This window comes from Brachyistius frenatus, unplaced genomic scaffold, assembly GCF_029030835.1.
Source record: "Brachyistius frenatus isolate BFR_SWC_R1_liver_20210118 unplaced genomic scaffold, ASM2903083v1 Contig_67, whole genome shotgun sequence".
NCBI classification, from domain to species: Eukaryota; Metazoa; Chordata; class Actinopteri; family Embiotocidae; genus Brachyistius; species Brachyistius frenatus.
In genome coordinates, this window is record NW_027210666.1 from 455,709 (window position 1) to 476,760 (window position 21,052).

Below are 21,052 nucleotides of genomic sequence, written 5' to 3' on the forward strand. Positions count from 1 at the left end.
GAGGAGTCTGTGCCATCCATCATTACAGGAAGCTGCAATTTTGTCTGACATAGAGTGCAGAAATGACAAAGCTAGCAAATTAGAGGGGCATTAACACAGAGTATATGTCCTGTGCAGGCTATATCCGATGTATTGATCAGTTTCCCTGCTGGTATAATCCGAGGTGAGCACTGATAGGGGCCCAGGAAGTTACATGAATTAAAGCTTACTAGGAAGCGATATATCAAAATGCAAAATACTATAATAGTAGCCAGGACAGCATTTTATTTGCTTTAGCAGTTTATTGGTCCAGGCTGCATATTTTGGCAGATGAAAGCATGATTACGCGGGAGATTTAATGGTTGTGGTTTTATTACAAACTAGAGTACAGTCTGGGAATTCTAGCAAGCCTGAAAGGCCAGGCAAAATAATGGCGGAGTTGGTGTTGATCAATAACCCTGTCAAATCCCAGCACATAGGCTACACTTTGATGATTGTGTGATTGGACAGTAAAAACAGTGTTAAAACCTTATTGTTTATCTGATAAACTTTATGACTAAAATGCAATACGCAGCTAAACCGCTAAACGCTAAACCTATTTTTTTTCACCAGAGGGATTATGTGCAATTTGCCTTTGCAGTGCAGATTAACTCCACATTCAAGTGAAACAAAATATGTTTTCCAGACACTCAGAAATGCCATTATTTTCTTGGCACAAACAGGACAACATGCTGGCACCTGCATGTGTCAAGACGAAGCTGCTGAGATGAATTTGCCTCAGTAAATGATTCACCGGCCCCTGGGCCTTCAATCAATGTTATTTTTCCTCTGGGATTTGGAATGGCATGTTTAAAGGCACTTTTTACTTGCTTCCATTTGATGATGCGGAAAACGAATGACTTAGAAAACCAAACAGTTATCAGAAAATGTCATGGTGAATCAGAGGTACTGTACAGAGGAAGTTTGTCAACTCAACAAGTAGTCCAGGTGCATAAGTCTCTTGAAATGCTGCACTTTCTTTGTCAGTCATGTCCGCACTCCAGTGCAGCACAGATAAGGTTGAAATAGAAGTGAGATTCAGACAGATGAGTCTGAGCTTTTTCGAAGAGAACCAACATATAGTTCAGCCCCCATCTATCCCCATCTCAGTCCCTTCACCAGCTGGGGCTCACCGCCTCCGTTTCTCTGCCTCTGTGTCTATATCTGTATAAAGACAAGTCAACAATATGGAGGCAGAAAAGTAATCAAAACAAAGACCTTGCTGTGTACATTTGATTGAGACGTGAGGGGAGGTGAAGAGAGGTGAGACTGAGAAAACTGCAATTCTGGATTACAAAGACTTTCACTCAAAAGAAACCTACAGAAATATATATATATGTTGGAAACCAACAGAAAATGGCAAGAAGTCAGCACCTGAAGGAGATTATTTGTTGTCAGTGCTGGAGGAGAGAAGAAGCACAAGGCACATATTACGAAATGGAGAAAACTTATTAGCATCTCAGTCTGTTTGTCTTCTATACAAGCACAGCTGCGGATGGAATACTGAACAGGACTGCTGAGAGCCCAAAGGGTCAGGGAGCCCCGGGGCCACCGCCCCTGTGTGAAATGAAGAGTCCGTCTAACAACTGCAAATGCTCTAAGTGACTACAGTGCTTCAAAGTGACACAAAACAAGCACAAAGAGGTGCACGACAACCACAAAGAGATACAAGATGATTAAAAAGAGATACACAACAGCAAATAAGAGAAACCAAACAACTAAAAATAACAACAAACTCGTACACCTTACCTGCAGTACAAAAAAAGAGTATCAGAATTACCACCAAGAAACACAAAATAACCCAATCAATTTATCAGTGGCCAATTTCATTGGCTGGTATTGGCCTGTAGTATTGTTTTATCTTGGGTTTGTTTTCAATTTATAGTCAATTATAATTATTGCCTTGCCAGTAAAGTTTACTGTTTCAATGCGCTGATGTCATTTGGGACAATTAAGTCATTAAACTGTAAAATTGCAAATCTTTGTCACAAGTATTTGATATGTACATTTGGGCCGATATGTCTATATCAGAATATTTTTTTTACCTCCTAATAAGGATGTCAGCCCAAAAAAATCCAGTATCGGTCGGCTCTAATAATGACCACAATATATTAAATGACCACAGAGACAACAAACAACAACAAAAATAATTCAAAGAGACACCAAACAATTTCATAAAGCCATGCAAAATGGCACCATCAGTCTGAATGTCTTGCTCTTATGTAAATTAGGTGTGTGTGTGTGTGTGTGTGGGGGGGGGGGGTGTCATTGTATCATAATCTGTATATTAGTGCAGTACAAACATACTCAGTGGGCCTTTAGTTGAAAAAATATTTTTTTAGTAGCAGCAAGTCAGCTCCATTTACTGGTAATTTTGATGTCTCAGTGGTAACAGCTAACGTTCCTCCTACATTCAACACCAAACCTATATACTTTTGTGTCTTTGCCTCCTCTTCTACTTTGTCTTATATTGAAGCGGTGACAGCTTGGCACGGCAACGAATCAGGAATTCAGATTACAGGAGATGATTGTGCTTTTCCATCAACACAACCGGTGAATGCGTTCATTGTGCCTGCAATTGTAAGAGTGCTGACAATTGATTTAAAAAGATCTTTTTCCTATTATGTCTGCAAAGCCTGGAGTATGATGCTATCTTCCACCTATTCTGAACCATCTTTTAAACTCCTCCCGCAGACATTTCTGGCATTTTTGTCCAGATTGAACTAAATGAGAATAGATGTCACAGAGTTTCATTTTTTGGGGAAACGAGGACAGCGTATGCCTCTTACCCTAAATCAGCTCCATCAGTTAAGTGAACTCTGTTCTTCGCTGTGACAGTTGAATATGTGTGGGTGACAGTACAAACAAAGGTGAATCGATGCATTTCCCCGAGGAAGAGAAAAAGAAAGGTTGAGAGGAAGACAGAGAGTGAGAGAGAGGAGGGTAGAAAAGACTGAGAGATGAAGGTGGCAGTGTGACATAGGGAGTGTGACAGTGTCATGCAGACTGGTTTCATCGTTTCTCCCCAGCGCCCTAGGGAGATCATTAGCTCACAATATGGAGTCTATCAATCCTCACAGAATACCACTCTCCCCTCCAGATACATGCCCCGTCTGTCTGCCTCTCTCTCTCTCCGTCTATCTGTCTGTTTGTCTGCATGCGGCTCACAGATGTACATTCAGCATAATGAAAATCTAGTTAATGGGAAATGTGTTGTATGTTAGCTAGCCTTTGGGGGGTATTTAATGGGAAAAAGAACAGTGGCCTAAAGAGTAGCTATTATCCCTTATGAAAGCTCAACTCCTACCCTCTGCATGCCCGTCAATGTGCTGTCTTGTGCTCTCACTCGACTGAGAGTTTATCGTCCATATGTTAAAGAACAAAAAGACCCATTTACAGCAAACCAACAAAAAACGATTACAAATCCAGTGGATTCTGCAGAGAGCCAATCTCATGACAAAGAGACCTGGCAAGTAGGCTTAAATGTAGAACCAGTTAGGCAACAAATTCAATGAGAGGGCAGCCAGCAAAAACCAAAACACTCATGCCTTTATTATACCTTCTACTCTACACACACAGTGTACGCATACGCTCTGTGCGGACATCCATGTACTAATCCGTTGTGATTGTGGCACCACTGTGCTACAAGGGCGCCCAATGCACTAGAAATACCAAATGAATGCTGAATTTGAAGACAGGCTGAGTGAAGAGGTCTGTCACTACCCGCATCTGTACAAATGATCTAAAAGACAATCAAATGTGCAACAGTTCATTGACAAAAATTGCAGAGTTTGGAAGAAGAGGAAAGAACTACGACGCGTCCTTGGTGTCCACAGCTGTCCATATACACGTCAGGGCAGGACGTCTATTCAGGCCTTAAGGCTTTGTAATTATAACACAACCTAGCAGATGAGTAAAGCTGTTATGTACAGTGTATTCTGAAGGGAGTCGAGTTACTGAGGAACAGATGAAAATCTGACAGTCTCGAGCCCTGATTGACAGGTGACCTAACCTTTGTATGACCCATATTACCCACGCGTAGCATTACCCACACGTGCTTTGATGGGCTTCAGCCACACTGTGAAAAGTAAGTGTACAGAATGGATGGATTAATGTATGGGTATTGCACATTTCCTAAATTCAAAGATGGTCCTTGCTGCTGTGTCTGCATGGTGGAGTTTTTCAAATTATTGGGCAGTGTTTGATAAAAAAAAAAAAAAATACACTGATAATTAGGCAAAGGAGATGCTTAGCTGTTTCAAAAAATTAAACATTTAACCTCGTCTCACCTCTGTAGCCTGTAGCCAAAGTACACCCGCTTACAATTATTTATAATACTCGAACACACCTTGTCATGTAGGTTAGTTGAACATTTAGAGACTATGCAGAGACAGGGCTGTGCTTTCCAAAGGGAAGATAATGCACCAATGACCCTGGTGGCAAAGAGGTGGATGTGTTCCTAATTGGAGAAGGATGTATCACACACACACACACACACACACACACACACACACACACACACACACACACACACACACACACACACACACACACACACACACACACACACACACACACACACACACACACACACACACACACACACGCGCGCATGCATGCATTCACATACACGTGTGTACACACACACCCACGGAGACCCTCTGGGAGGTAATCTCTCTTCCTGTTCCGGCTATGCCTGGTCAGCCAAGCGGAGCTGCCACCTCATTGTGTCCTTCTGTAGCGAGGCTCTGTACGGTCTTCCTGCGAGCAAAGAGAGAGAGAACGAGTCAGTCTCCACCACGACACATACTGACACACGCAGGGCTGCATGGAGCCTGATGCCCTGCAGTACAAACAAAGAGATTTTACAAAGGCTGCAGCATCTGATTCATAGTCGGCTATTTTCTGTGAGTGTGGAGCGTGTGTTGTACCTGTGGTGGCTGCTTGTGTGTTTGTTCATGTTATTTCACTAAAAAGGCGGCTAAAGTTTCACATTGCTGAGCTCCTGCTGAGACAAGGACGAAAATACAAACACTAAAATGTTCTATGCAGCGTCTAGTCATCATTGTCTTCCAAAAACACACAAAATGTGAAAAATGATGCCACGACGCGTGAATCAAGAACAAAATGAAGTGAATCAGTGAGAAGAAAAAAGACGAAACGTTGGGTTGCACGTGGAAAGCAAGGCGGGCTGTTACGATGCAAACTAGCTTGTGGTTTACATTTATAGCTGCAACAATTTGACAACAATTTCAAAACATATAATTTCCGTCCTTTATAATATCACCCGCATTCATGCGAACAGTCAATCTCTTCTTATTGCTATTATATATGACTGCATAAAATGTTGCATAGAATAAAAAAGAGGAAGGAAAAGAGGAGATGCCACAAATGCGGGTAACAAATGTATTCTGATTCCAGACACGGAGCAGTCAAAATGCACGTGGAGGTCAAATAAAAAGAAATGAGCCTGGCAATATGAAACACAAACTCACGGCACATCAATACACGTTTAACAGATATCAATGACCCCATAAATGTAAATTAAAATGATGTGTGGGGAGCAATAAATACGATGTAAAATAGCCCCGCTCCTCCACAAGGCCCGGTGTTTATTTTCTCCCTCTTTCCTTCTCTCGTTGCTCACACACACGCTTACACATATACACACAAAACAAATACATCATTAAGACTGGATGCAAACAAAAAACAAATTTCAGCGTGTTTCTTTTGTTTTACTTATCATTTATTTCATAATAAATATCTGGCATCCAGCACACTCTTATTTTACTTTCTTTAGTTTTTCAATTTGGTTCACCTGAGAGGTTTTTAAAAATTCATTAACGTTTTGTGCAAAACACTTCTGGGAGTCTCTTATTGATTTCTTATTAATAGGTTGTTTGTTGTAATAAATGATTTTGTCCTTAAGGCAATGAATATGTAAAGTTGAATGCAATTGGTGAAAGAAATGGCCTTAGGTTCCCCAACCGGCAGAGATGAAAAATATGAAAGTCTGAATTCAATTTCTAAAGAAAACAAAACAACAACAACAACGTTTGAAGTACTTGTTAACTGTCATTTTCTACACCTCATAAATTTATACTGTCGCTCACAAACAGTTTTGCTCCCTGAGTGGTTTTGCTTGTGATCAATATGTGTGTGCATGTGTCTGACTGGAATAAAAGCGTGACATACTACTGACACGATACATTTTTTGAAAACTTAAATTCATATAAATAATACAGTGCTTACTGAATGTGATACAATCAATAGGCCTTGTCACTTTCAAGCATCTGTGAGAGTTTGTGAATGTTAGAGTGAGAGAGAAGGACACTGAGAAAAAAAGAAATGTTTCGGTAACTGCATGATTCTCTAAAAGAGTTTTCATACCAGTTTAGATTAAATATTTCTAATATTGTCAGACCCACAATGGACAGTTTAAAAGGTTTCAAATAGACCCAGTGAGCAAAGGAAGGAGGAAGAATGTGTGCAACAGAGAAATATATCTCTGGTTCGAGAAATTCTGGTGCGTTATGATAATAGTTAATGTAGCCTCAAGCAGCTGGAGCCTCAAACAGAAATAAGAAGGTCTGGTAACCTTTTTTTTCTCATTGCAAACCTCCAGATTCTTTTTTCATTTTCTAACTTGTAGGTCTTCGTCCCCCATCGACACGGACTCGAGTTACTGGAGCGCAACCGATTTATTGGTTGGCTGATTTTATTGGCCAATACTAGCACTGGGGTATATGTTGTCCAATATGAAAACTTTCTTAAAGAACATAATATAGAAGAAAAATCTTGAGGTAAATGAAAAACTGCTATCCTGCCAGCATTACACGTCTTTGTCATGAGTGTTTGAAACCACACTTAATTTCGTATAGTGATATCAGAATTTTTCAACTTCCTAATATCGGACCAAAAACTCCAGTACCGGTTGGGCTCTACGAGTGACATCACTTGAAGCAGTTATCTAGTTTCACAAGGATCCCTCTGGAGCCACAAAACACTTTGTACAACTTTTTCCACATATGCAGCAGTTCTCCCTAAAACCTGTAAACGGTCCGTTTACAGGTTGCTGTGATCCACAAGTGTTCAGGCAGTGCAGATGGTAAATAGTGCGGACAAAATAATATATTATATTTTACAATAGTTTACAATCCAGTGTAATCGCCCTTTAATGAATGCTATTTCATGTTTATTCACCTCTGTGCTATTTTGTCTTATTATTGTTCTGAATAGCATCAGATTGCAAGATGTCCCGACTTATTTTGCACATATTCATGCACGGTGCAATGATGCAAAGTAGAAATGTTCACTGACGGTTCTGTATCACCATAAAGAGATTTAAAAGAATATTTGCGCAGAAAAAGGTTGTTGTTAAGGAAACAACAAGAATTGGGCATGCACTTACACACACACACACACACACACACACACACACACACACACACACACACACACACACACACACACACACACACACACACACACACACACACACACACACACACACACACACACACACGTGTCATACTCATACGGTACACCCACAGTAGCATGTGTTGAGCAGCCAAGCGACTCTTGTTAATGCGTTATTGAAGCTGCCATCCCGATTCAGTCTATTTATCGCCTTTTTCAAGTTTGTTTACTGCAGCCCGTAACTCATGTCAGCAACAGACAGACCATCCTTCTCTTCTGCACGTATAAAACTTTTACTGGGCTAACAAACTGCAACCGTCGACAGGGACTCTGGTAGACCAGGGGAGGGAGGGGGGCGGGGTTGAGGAGTGGGGGGCGAGGCAACGGAGGAAGAGAAGAAAAGGAAAGATTTACGGCAGCTTGTAAATTTGTCCATCAGAGCTTTCTTTCTTATCAGCTACATTTGCTCTCTTGGCTCCACAGTGAGCTGTCTAGACTCCAATTCTACGCCTCAGGTACGGTACATTCAACTTAAATATGGAGAGATGTCTTATTTTTGGAAAAGGGAACCATTCTTTTTTCTTCTTTTTTTTTAAGTGTGTGTGTGTTTTTCAAGCTGCTAATCATTAGTGGATGGATTCTGTTTCACCCGCAGGTGAGAATGAGAAGGGTAAATGAAAGGCAACGCAGAAAAGGCTTTAGAGATGAAAATTTATGCAAAGCCACAAAAAAACTCACCTTTCTGCCGCACCAAAATCCCTCTCATTAGCTTTATGAATTTAACATCACGGCGCAGAAAGCCGGAGCTTTCAGTCGGCCTGCTCTGTTTGTTGGGAGAGCTAGTGATTATTGTTTATTACCTCAATAAAAGCCATACAATCCTCCGCCTTCCTGTGCCCATCTGGTATAATGACAGCTTAAATATTCAGAGCTGTGCAGCCATAAAATAAAAACACAATGAGTCAAAAATAAAGTGTGTGTAGTAGCTGGCTAGCTTCCTCAAAGGGTTTGTCATTTTTTTCATACACCTCCAGTTTTAGATTGAGAAATGGACTGGCATTTAAAAGCAGCATCTTGGCTCTTCGACAATGATGCGTGAAGGATAGTTTTTTTTTTCATTTACTTGAATGCATGGGGCTGTACACACACACACACACACACACACACACACACACACACACACACACACACACACACACACACACACACACACACACACACACACACACACACACACACACACACACACACACACACACACACAGTCCCAACAAAAACATATCCACGCGCAGACATGCACACACCCACACAACTATGCAAGGACACACTAATCACATGCCCAGAGGATAAGATATAACGAGATAAACCACAACAATTTTGAATGCACAATAATTACACCGAAGTATCATACATACACTGCACCAATTAAGCTAACACAATTAACTCCAGGGCCACAGAGGATCTTGGAGGCTTGGTGAACCGTATGAGGATTTGTAGCGGGTCCCAGTCAATCCTCATTTCATATAATTTTTCCAAGCATCATGTAACCGTCTGCGTTGTGCACCTGTGGAGTATTAGGAGAGCCATTTGGCTCTGATTACATTCTCTGTCTCGGGTGGGCACTGTGTTTTGTTGTCACATTTTCTCTGCCAAACTGTTTTGCTTTTGCAGGAACGCTCGGTTCGCCATAGCTCGTCTCTCTAACTCTCTCTGTGAGCAAACCTCATCAGCCCCCCCTCCTCCCTTCTCTCTGTCTCTGTTTCCTCTTCACGTCCACACGTCACTCTCTTTCTGTCTCGGCATGGCTGTGAGGAAGGCCACTGTAGGCGATCAATACCTGACAATATGGTAAAATCATATATTTGTCCTCTTCTTTAGCAAATTCAATTTGGTCCTTAACATTCCAGTGGCTTTAATTAGATGCCCACGGTAGCAAATTGCAATTTACATTTTTATAGTTTTTCGAGTTAATTAGCTTGCTCACTCAGCCAGACCCGACTTGTTTGTGCTTTCCCCACTTTCTTTTCTCATTCTGCCCCTTCGCCTACTGTTTTGAGGCCTCTGCCTGTGTTGTGTTTACAAGGGAAAAAGTCTTAATGTCACACAATTCCTTCTCAATAAACTAAGTAAAACATTAAGTGTACAAAGACTTCTTTTAATAGCTATTTAGAAGACAGGCTGCCAGCTACGGTGTGTTGTTTTGATTATATCAAAAAGTTTGCCAGCCTCAACAATGTTACATCCCAGTGCACAAAAACATTTTAATCATCTTTTTTATGAGGACAGACCTTTTAAAAGCCGAGTAACTTGTCTTATGTGTTTCCTGTTAAACTGCTTCAATTCCCTCCGGTCCAAAGGGACGTGTCGTATTGAGTTTTTACTTCCTACAGAACAGAACACTGCGGTGGCTTCTTAACAGCATCTGAGTGAAAATAATTGTGAGCTGTCTCCTATTGATTACTTACTGTTCTTACAGTGTTGACCATGTATAAATGTGCAGTCAGGATTCTGTCAAATTGTGATGAGCACACACATCATCTGAAGATTTCACCTCCAGTCCAGTGATGTCTGTCTTCCTCTCCAACGAACACTATTTTGGTATAAATGCATTATTATGTGTCAACCCAGTCTCAAATCCAAATGTGTTATAGTTACATTGGCCCACAGTGCAAAACTTGGGAGATGCCTACGTTTGAGATTGGATTTTCAAAGAAGGAAGTCTTGTGACCAAGTATAAAGACTGACAAAGATTACAGAGGAGGAAGTCATGGGTGGTCAGGTGGATCAGTTACAGCTCTTTCACCCAGGAGAGTGTTTGAGTAAGCAGAAATGAATGTGAATTTATTGTAACGCAATCACGTAATGTAAGTTAAATTCTGCCTGTATTATTACTTATGTGAGCAATGCACTTGTTTTGACCCAAACTATGATCTGTTCCTTCACCTAACTATGTGGCTTTGGTGCACATGGACAAGGGCAATAGAAACAAATAGGCCAAGAAAAGCATATGCATTTTCAAATTGTAGAGTAATTATTGTAAAATAAATACATTTTGTGCTGTGGACTAACGTTCAAATTGCACATTATGATGTGAGATTGTATTTTATATGCACATACTGTAGCTTTTTCCTGCAACAGTACTAGACCCAATTCATTCTACCCGAGTACTCTAACTTTGCTTCGTTATGCCAAAGACGTCAATTAAATTATTAATTCTGAAACAAAATCAAGTTGAAAGTCAGATTATCCATTATGGGCAAATACATGTATCTATGTTTGATTCTTCACTTCCTCTCCTCTAACCTACAATCCCTCATAAAGTATTACACAACAAGATAAAGACAGGTGGGTGGCTTTAAAATGTTGGGTTTGGCCTGCACTGATATCTCTGGTAGTTACTGCTGTAGGTTTGGACGTTCTGCAGGTCAGTTTCAAAGTTTACAACCTTTCTTCAAGCCCACGGTCTCCCCAGAAACATATACTGCTGTAGAGCTAACCTCTGTAAAAAACAAAACAGCTGACCTGCTCGCAGCACTCATGCAAAAGAAATTAATCTGCAAAGTGAATGCTCTGACCTACCACTGTCAAAGAAAGACAAGAAACAGCCTCTCATTTTGTGATTTGCTTGACAGGTCTATCCTAACCCAGTTTCTTCTATAACTAGACCTTACTGTCAGATGAATGATATCCAAATGAGAGCAATAAAAATGAGGTAGATAAAGCGAGAGACCGGATGAGTGTTTGAGTGCATGACAGCGGGGGGGAGAAGGGGGGGGGGGCAAGAGGGAGAGCCAGGCAGTGTGGCAATCAGCTGAGCAGACAGGCAAGTCACCCCTACTGTCAGTCACCACTCCCCCTTGTGACCAGAGGACTAAATGAAACAAGGCCTTAGAGGTCCTCCATGTTGTCCTCTGTTTCATCCTCTTCCACCATCACTCTTCATCTCCTTAACAGACATCAGACATTTAGTCACGCGGCCCTGGAGACTGTGGGGCTGGTTGGGGGGCAACCAAAAGGGTTGCTGACTGCCAAGAGACCATGTAAGCACCGACCTCTATTACAACACAATTAAACGACTCGTGTCCTCCTCCAAGGTAAGAAAGCTCTTCCTCCTGTTCCTTCCATGTATTCCTGCTTCCCTCCATCTCCTTCAGTTCAGCCCCATCTCTGTGCTCCTCATTAAAACATCACATCCATTTAGGGATATCTACGCTGACATATTGAACAGCATATTATTATTGTTTGACCGAAGCTATTACTTCCAGCGTGTCCTGAAGGCAGAGAGGACAGATGCGAGGCTAACTTTCATGTTAACCGCTAATTAGTGATTTTATGCTGATAAAAATTAGGTCACGAGTTCAAAAAGTGAAAAAAGGACCAAAGATCCACAGACACTCTAGCTGGTAGTCAAACATCAGTAGACAATACGTTATTACCTACTGATAAATGCCACAATGATTGTTGAAATGGTGCAAGTAGAAGCTCTCCATCACATGACAAAGAGACAGTGCGAGCATCAGCGATTAAACATCAGCTGTCAGATCATTTCATGGACCAGGAACCGAGAGCACATTTGTTCTTCCTTCGAGCTTTTAAATACCACAGAACAAATGAATCAATCAATCTTTCGCTTTCACACTCAGACAGTCTTTGGCAATTTAGAAAAATACAAATAACCTTGACTGCGATCGTTTGAAACAGGAAAATGTTGCAGGACCAGCTATCCACAAGCTAAGTTAAGAGAAGCATCTCACTGATGGAGGGTCGGGAGGAGGTGGAGATTTCTTTTAAGTTTTGGAGTACTGAGAGTGCAGAAAAAGGGCTTAATTTTAAAGTCTGTGGGGATACCTCAGCGCCCTGCAGGCTGCATCATTATAGGCGATATTTTGGTGGAAAACATGCTCAAGGAGCCGCTCTCGGCTGTGAGAGTACAGTGTTTGAAATCACACAGAATCTTTGAAAGCCAACTTTTGTGTTTCTTTGGAGTGTCTGGAGCCCTTCATTTCTACATATTTCTACATAGCCCCCTTAACGGGTTACAGCGCTCACCTCAATCGGAATTCACCCTTCTCTTCTAATTATAGACTGCTTGTTTTTCTATAAGGCCAGCTGTGCCTTTGAATTCTGGTTGTTTGTTATTCATCTCATTTTCCAGATCGGTCCTCGTTCTGTTTGCAATTGTCCTAACCTTATTATGCGTCACACAAAGTGCGATTGCTGCAGCTAGTCTGTCCTTAAAACTCAAATGAACAAAGCCAAGACATCAGTCCAAAAGAGCAGTATAATCTCTGACTGAGGGGTAGAGGGGAAAGGATGAGGACATCGGGGCGACAGGGAGACGGGAGCCTCTGACCTGATGTTCCAGCCCCTATCTGCTAATTATCCCTATTCGCTAACCAAACGCTTATAATTAAATTTACATGCAGCAGTGAATAGCCGGATAAAAAAAAAAGAGCAGATCCATCAGGAGGTCGTGAAGGAGGTGATGAGCGGCCATCGCATGGTGTATAAAATACACAAGAACATAAAAAGCTCATTAAGAGAGACAATAAAGGGAAGAGACCCCCAGAGCACTTCAAACACCATCTTGAGCTGTGCCCTGGAAGCATCCGCCCACCTTCACTCGCCTCCCCTCCCCTCTTCCCTCTCCCTTCCTCTGTCACACTTTCTCTCCACCTTTCCTTCTGTTCATCACCTCTCCTCTCCATCATGTTTGCGTTAGGTTCGCACTCCCATTCTATCACTGCGCACCTGTTCCACGGTGGGTTGTTTGTTGTCGGGCAGGCAGCGTGCGGCTACCTGAGGCGGGCCCGCTCTTCCCCCTCTGGAGATGTTTAGGGGAGAAGGAGAAGGGAAGAGAGAACAAGCTCCTCTTTAATGCAGCTTTGGCACAGTGCCCCAGCTGATAGAAGTAGCTGCACAAGGAAAACAACAACAACGCACCCCAACAGAAAAGCCATACTCACACTCCTACTTTGATGCTCTGGCTAGTTAATTATTGCTCAGAGCTATTTAAATACACCTAATTAAAACAAATGTAAAGTAGATCATTAGTTAAGAGATGTTTGCTCCCCAACGGAGGGGAACTGGTGATGTGGGCACGCAAACAAAGAGGGCACACTAGATTGCTCTGTGGTCAGTGACCACTAAGATACTCATCGGGAGCAAGACCGACAGAGGATAAACTGGCACGACAATCCCACTATTGTGTTCCTGTTGATTTTAAAAAGGCAAACAACGGTTTACTTTCCGGAGAAACGCCGCAGCCACGTGGCTATGAGCTGATCACACTAAGTACATATCGAGGGCAGACCATCAAAAGATCTGACAGCCAGAGGTCTAATTGCTGTTATTTCCCTTGAGGTCTTCTTGTGTTTTTCCGTAGATAAATACACGTGAGCACAGAGGAGTGGAAGTGGGGAATCAGAAAGAGCACTTACCAGGATGAAGGAAAGTACATTTGATAAGCCGTGGTCAAGGCAAACATTTTGATATGTCATGGCAGGGAAAGCATGGGCCTAATTAATAACATGAGCGGATTTAATCTGGATGTTCCAATTTCATGTCTATTAAGCTGGCAGGCTCATTGCTATGGTTTACAGGCCCTGTGCCTCAGTACGTGTTCTTCTGTACTTACACTTGCTACTTTGATACGCACACTGACAAGTATGGCAAAATGCAGCGCACCACAAGTACCCGCATAGTGTAAAGTGGAGAGTAAAACGCTCACTTCTCATCCTAAACGATTGTCATCTTGGCTACATAACAGAAGGGGACAATCACAAACCTATTTTCAAACTTCTGAAAATGGCGGCAGAGGAAGCAGCAGCTGTTGTGGTGCGCTACAAATGCAAGTTGCACACGTTCTCACAAAAGTGTTTAATTTTTTGTAAAATGCTTTGCGAGTGATTTGCCCAAATGTTGTTTAGTAATCAGTTTGCAACAACATTAACGTATAAAATGTAACGCACTATGCAAAAAAAAGTCTGCTGACAAGTAGCGTACTACATACGTGTACTAATGGAGGTATCCGAAATGAGATTAGTGCTACCGCTGAACAATTTAGTACGGTAGCAGGCAGCTAACATAATACAGGAAATGCAAAGGTGTAATAATTTCTTGATGTGCTCGTCTTTTCTTGTATCAGCATTTACCTACATCCTATTTACAACCCCATTGATCATTATTAATGTATTAGGCAGTTCTACAAAACCTTGGGTTACGTTAAATTACAGGAGATCACAGTTACGGGAAATAAACTTAAGTTAAGGCATTGTGTGGTTGTGTCAAAGGGAGTTAAAACACTTTGTCAGGGAAAAGTCGTGAATATTTAATGAGAGTCTTTTCTTTAATTACATGCCTGTGATGTGATTTCCAGTCTCCTGCATGACCGTCAGACAGGCCACACACACACACACACACACACACACACACACACACACACACACACACACACACACACACACACACACACACACACACACACACACACACACACACACACACACACACACACACACACACACACACACACACAATATCCACAGCAAACTGCATAAAGGCCAAACTACTTTGTGCACTTTTACTGAACATTAACAATTGACATAAAACATGACTCATCTAATATAGGGCTTAATTGGAGGCTAACTTGGTGACTACAATGTTATTATTCCTGATATGAATTATGGCGGGAGCCTGCTGGAATAAACCAGCAAAATCCTTGAATCTAAAAGTAAAAGAGAAGAGGAGAGGAGAGAAAAGAAAAAGAGAGGAGGTGTATTGTTAAGTGAGGTAAATCAGAAAAGACCCGTTCCACTCTCCAGTAGTATGAAGGCCCCTCTCCTGTGTCAGCCTTTAATTAACTATTGACCGTACCACCAGCAGAAACCAAGAAGCAGCAGACAAAAAAAAAAAAAAAAAGATAGAGGGCTAATGGCCTGACAACGTAATACATCCCTTAAAGGCTTTTTTTTTCTCTGCTCAGCTCATCGCTTCTGCCCAGTTTAGGCAGTGTTTCAAATCCACGCTCAGATGAGCCAGCTGCAGGCAGCACACACCATCAACAAGTTCAGTCTTCCCAGAATCTATGGATTTGTTTGATCCAAGTCTGATGGCAATTACACACCCACACAAACACTGCCAGCACACTCGTGAAGGCATCTGCAGGCACCACGTACAGATATACCTTTTCAGTTCCCGTTTGATTGTTTATGTGTCAGCACGTATGACTCCAGCGTACATGTGTACCTGTGCGATCGAATCGGCAGCCAAGACAAAGAAAGTCAAACAGAGGAAAAGCTGAAAAATGTCAATGAATATGGGGAGGGTTTGAACAGGCATTACTGCAAGCAGAATTTGCATCACGGTGGTGGGACATAAAAACACACACACGCTCGCGCAAACATTGCATATACACCGAGCCACAGGGGCCCTGTTTCAACTGCCCCACAGTGTTACAGGCGCCCATATGCAAAACACATACACCCACACACAAATTATATATGCGCACAGGGAAGGAAACAAACAGCCTTCCAGTGATGCACTGCAGCACGTCGGGGTCTGACCCCTGTGGACTGAGAGCCCGAACCACCAATCCTTGGCTGATTACAAGTTTCAGGTTCAGCTGACAAATATGACAAATATGATTGATGTGACGTCTTTTTTTTTTTATATATATATATAAATAGAACCTATATGTTGTTCAGTATATGTAACGTGTTCTAGGACACGGAGAACCCAGAATAAATAAACCCTGAGAAGAGAGGTGGTGTGAGGACAAGATAATTAGCAGTCTATGATTACACTCCCCCATAAGATACTGCCACCTGATACAAATTAACAATAATTAACGGGGAGCTACTGTATTTTTTTACATGTCCATCATCGCCTGTCAATCATTTTCCTTTTTAGGTGTGTGAAGAATAATTACCACTTGCAGCACTGATGCTGTACAGAAACCCTCCATACTGGCAATTACAGAGAAATACTACTAAGCCGAATGTGCTGCCACACATTTGATTGAAGTGCCTGTTAGCCATCCTCCCACCACGGAGGTACAGTATGAGCGACCACACAAATTGTGTACCGTTTGTGCAGACCAGGCTGGAGTATAAAGCAAGACAGATAATTTAAAGGTACTCGGAGAGGACATATACTTGGTCCGCTGTTTCTCCTTGATATTGTAATGAGTCCCCATGGTCGGCAAACATGCCCATAAATTTTCATAACTGGTGGGTGGACCGCAGTTGGCACAGAAAGTGAACAAATGGCTCAGTCTCAGGCATCATGAATATCAATGAAAGATGGGAAATACAGGCGCTGGGCAAGCAGATCCCGAGCATTTCCAAACCATAACTGGATCACAACATTTCCCAAGGCTCATAATGATTGTCCTGTTTAACTCTTTGCTGTGCTGTGATAATATTTCTTACAATGTTAACAATAGAGTTCTGATCAAAATTGAGTTTCTAGTAGTATTGTGAACTAATCAACACCCTGCTGATTTTCAGGATGAAGTATGGTCGGATATATTAATTGAAAGACTTAAATGCTGAAAATGTTTCGCAAAGCTGCAAAGTGTCAGACAATAAAAATCTGTTGATTACAGCCGAATTGTGGTCTATCATGTTTTACCCTTTGACGATAAACAAATCATTACAACATTAATTGTGGTCATTATTTGAATCATTGTTTACAGTCTCAACTATTGCTGAGAAGACTGACAATGTGCTCAACACGAGCTCAGGTATACGTTTGGATTTTTTTGCTGGAAATCTGCAGGGTTGTTTAACAGCAAAGAAAAGTGGGTTTTCTGCTGTTTTTTTCAAGGACAAAGCAAAATCTTTGACAGTTTCCTGATAGAAGATGATTGAATAAGTGAAAGGGTGAGCAGAAACCTTTTTCCTTGCATTGTTTATCCTTTTCAGACAAAGAAAGAAAGAGAACCAGTGTGGTTTACTCCCAAATAATTGAGCATCTTGGTCACAATCTTAATTTTGCAACGTGCATTAATTTGTCAGATTCTAGTATGAGCCGGTCATTACAGTGTTAGCCAAAGACTACACAGTTATAGCACTGTAACTCCCCCATACTTGGGTGAGTTCAGAACCCCTCTGGATCCTACTGGGAGCATGAAGTAACTCTTCTCGTTAGACCTCCACATGGATTCAGAGGTGGATACAGCGCTGCATGTCAGCTGTGCTGCCAATTTGCTCTATAGCAGTACAAAGTCCTCAACCCAAACAGCCCTGTAATCATAGATCACCTTTGTAAAAGGACCCTGCAAACAGTTAAAATCCATGCCTATTATAAGTATGTTTTTAAATCATTTCAGTTTTTTTATATTTGTAAAAACAAAAGTTATGTGTGTGATGTCATTTCGGTGTAAAAAGTGTATTGGTCCTGTGGGTGAGACTGAGAGGGCCCAGGAAAAGAGAAAATAATGAGCATGAGCAGAAGACCACACGACAGGCCAGGAAGCGAGAAACAAGTTTAGAACATCGGCTCGGCAGAAACTGTCTTTAAAAGACACAAAATGTTTCTATTTTCATGTAGAGGTCAGGGACAAAGCCAGTGGCAAACCGTAACATCACCCATTGGTTTGTCTGGCATTTCGTCTGCCGCCATCTTGGTTTTTTTGGCACCAGAAGTGCCCACCAATGCAGGCAATCTGACTGCACCCCACATGTCAGTCAAACCAGGTAAACACCCAAACATACCTGTCTTTGATGCCTAATATCTAATTGATGATGGAATTATTTTCAGAAGGAGCACCAGAACTGATTAGAAGGACTGAATTTAGCTAATGAGTCCATAATGACTTATGGACAACATTTATTGACTTTGTATTTCATGAGGGAAGTTGGTGCTTTTTGAATGGGAGTCTATTGGAGACAGAGGTTTTGGGGAGCCAGCCTCTAGTGGTCCTAAGTGGTATTGCAACTTAAGACACTTGTGCATTGGCTTCACTCTTAAGACTCTAAGTCTACATGCATTTTTATACACAGTGTTTTGGACAAACATGTTTTTAATATAATAATGTTTTTCAATAGTTACATAAATAACATTTATTCGAGTAAAACCGCAGTCGAATGCTAAAAACATCTGTTGCAATCTTACATGTTACACATTAAATGTGCTCATCGAGCAAATCGAATGACCTAACGCTACCCACAGAAGTCCAAAACTCTGGTTTAAATAAATGCGAAATGGGAAAGTGGTCGTTACCTTTTGGCTCTTGAACACAGAGGAACCGATAGCTACAGGAGTCAATGGACAGTCGGCTAACAGAATATTGAGCAGGATGGATGGTTGAGCCATGACATCAATATCTACTTATCCATGTGTCCATCTCAAAATCGGCTTAGAGGAATGTGATTAAAAGGTTGTGCGATTCATGATTTCAATTCTATTGATCTCCTTATAAAAACTATTATCAGAGCCTCAACTACACACTCACATGAGCATCACAGATGAACACACAGGCCAACAGACACAGAAAGGCACACACACGTAGATGTATTGTCCATATCTATAAATATCCGCCTGAGGTAGACTGACTGACGACCTTATTTCCTATCCCACACACACACACACACACACACACACACACACACACACACACACACACACACACACACACACACACACACACACACACACTAGAGTAACGCAGACTTTCATATTGCCAGGGCAAGCTCGACAGCTAGTTTGCTGTGAATTTAAAGTGATAAGCTGAGCAGTGGCGAGCAGCAGCTATTCCTGGACATTAGGTGCACAAAACCGGGCACTGCCGGAAGATTTATCTCCTCCTCTGAAATTTCATTTGGGGAAGGAATAATAAGGCATAGGAAATGAAAGTTAATCATGAATCCTCTTTCACTTTCTCCCTCTCTTCTCTCTGACATTGGCTTTGAGAGCTTGGCTGAGTCCTGCTTTATTTAGTCGAGAACCTTTTGTCTCCCCCCTCCCCCTGTAACCTTTTAAATGCTTCATAAATCAGGTACAAGGTGCACACTTCTGACAGTTTGTTGTCCCACAGAAATTAATTACAATGAGAGAACCCTTCCACCAGTGAAACAAACTCAAATGAAATGGTTTGCCATTTAACAGCCATTACAAAGGTGGGCAGGTAAGGAAGTATAAGGGGAAAATTGGAAAGCTCTGAATGTGTTTTATTATTTCCCTTTAATCAAATGTATTTTTCATTTCATAACAGTATACTGAGATTGTATCCAATACAGTATCTGGGTATGTATGAGTAGTATAAATGAGATGTGTAGAGCAACAGAAAAAGCTACTGTCAAATTGAGATCTCATTAAAGTAAAATGAATAGTTTATTTCAAAATGAAAATCTTGTCTTTATTAGCTTCATGTTAGTTAAAGGTCCCATATTTTACTCTTTTCCACAGTTTAATTTGCAGTCTTAATATCCATAAGAAGATATTTGTGTGATTTTAAGTACCAGAAACATATAGTTTTACGTCTCTTTTCTTAAGCTTTGAGTTCTACCAAGTCTGTCTATACTTTTTAGGCACATTTATATTAGTGACCTTCTCTTCTGAATGGCTCTTATTAGTGACACACACCCGGGTCGACCACAGGTTTTATTACTAGAATGACCACTTGGTGTTTTCTTTCACATAACGGGTTGGGCAGTGAGCCGTGCAGAAGACAATTGACATGAGCATGAATTTGTGACATCACAAACTTATGGATGTCCAAACGGCTCATCCAAACGGCTCATCCAAACAACACAGTCGCTTATTACAGGCTGTGTGCATTTCTCCATGGACTGAGCATTTCACAGTCTTTATAAAGTACCTACACCTGCTTCAAAATCAAAACAAAGAAATGGTAATCTGAACTTATACAATATGGGAACTTTAAAATTGCACTCTCGCACGCCGCCAAACTTACAGCAAGTTAGTCTAACTGAATTTTTTTACTGCATTTAACAAGGTATTTTATTTTACCAAAAATCATCAGTTGCCCATCCATTTTCAAGTCATGTGTTGAAGATTTAATGCACAAATTCAGATCCAAATATGGACCTTGTGTATTTTCCACACTGACAGCTCTCTGGTTGAACGTATTCTACCACAAACAAGATTGTAAAAATGTACATCTTGCTTGTTTGAATTAGCCTTAGATAATACTTGTAAATAAATGTGTCAATTTGTTGCTATGAAATATCAAACATTCAGACTAAATCCTCCATGAAGCAGTACTTTTGATATTCACAGTATAGCTGCGTAGACTGTATGGTAGAGTTTCTCTGCTCTCAAGTTTTAAGATTAATTTTTCAAAGTGCAGAATAAAAGCATTTACTATTGCTTTTACACTCCATCTTATTCTTTTTGCAAACATTCCTGTCAATTTTCATCTTATGTTTAATAGATTAATATTGGTCTGAGTTAAATGCACTTAACCTAGCCTTCTGTTTTCACCATAGGCTATTTTAAAGTAGTAATGGGATATTTCACATGGAATTGAACAAGTGCCAAGATAGATATAGTAGAATTCTTTCTAAAACAAAGGAAGCAGGGAAAGAGGGAAATTGTAGGGAATAAAAAGACAAATGAACCCAGAAAACAAGCACTGAAAGGTGTTTTT

At 41.1% G+C, this 21,052-nt stretch overlaps 1 protein-coding gene across 3 annotated transcripts in view; it reads right to left on the minus strand.

Moving 5' to 3' along the window:
* Window positions 1-21,052, minus strand: part of pacrg (PARK2 co-regulated) — a 196,045-nt gene that overhangs the window by 144,793 nt on the left and 30,200 nt on the right. For 2 of the 3 annotated variants that reach the window (XM_069707106.1, XM_069707107.1), the window contains one exon: window positions 4,667-4,779. The exons of the other annotated variant lie outside the window; for it this stretch is intronic. The gene's annotated coding sequence lies outside the window, so the exon portion shown is untranslated. The remainder of the gene's footprint in view (window positions 1-4,666; window positions 4,780-21,052) is intronic. 3 annotated transcript variants of the gene reach the window in all.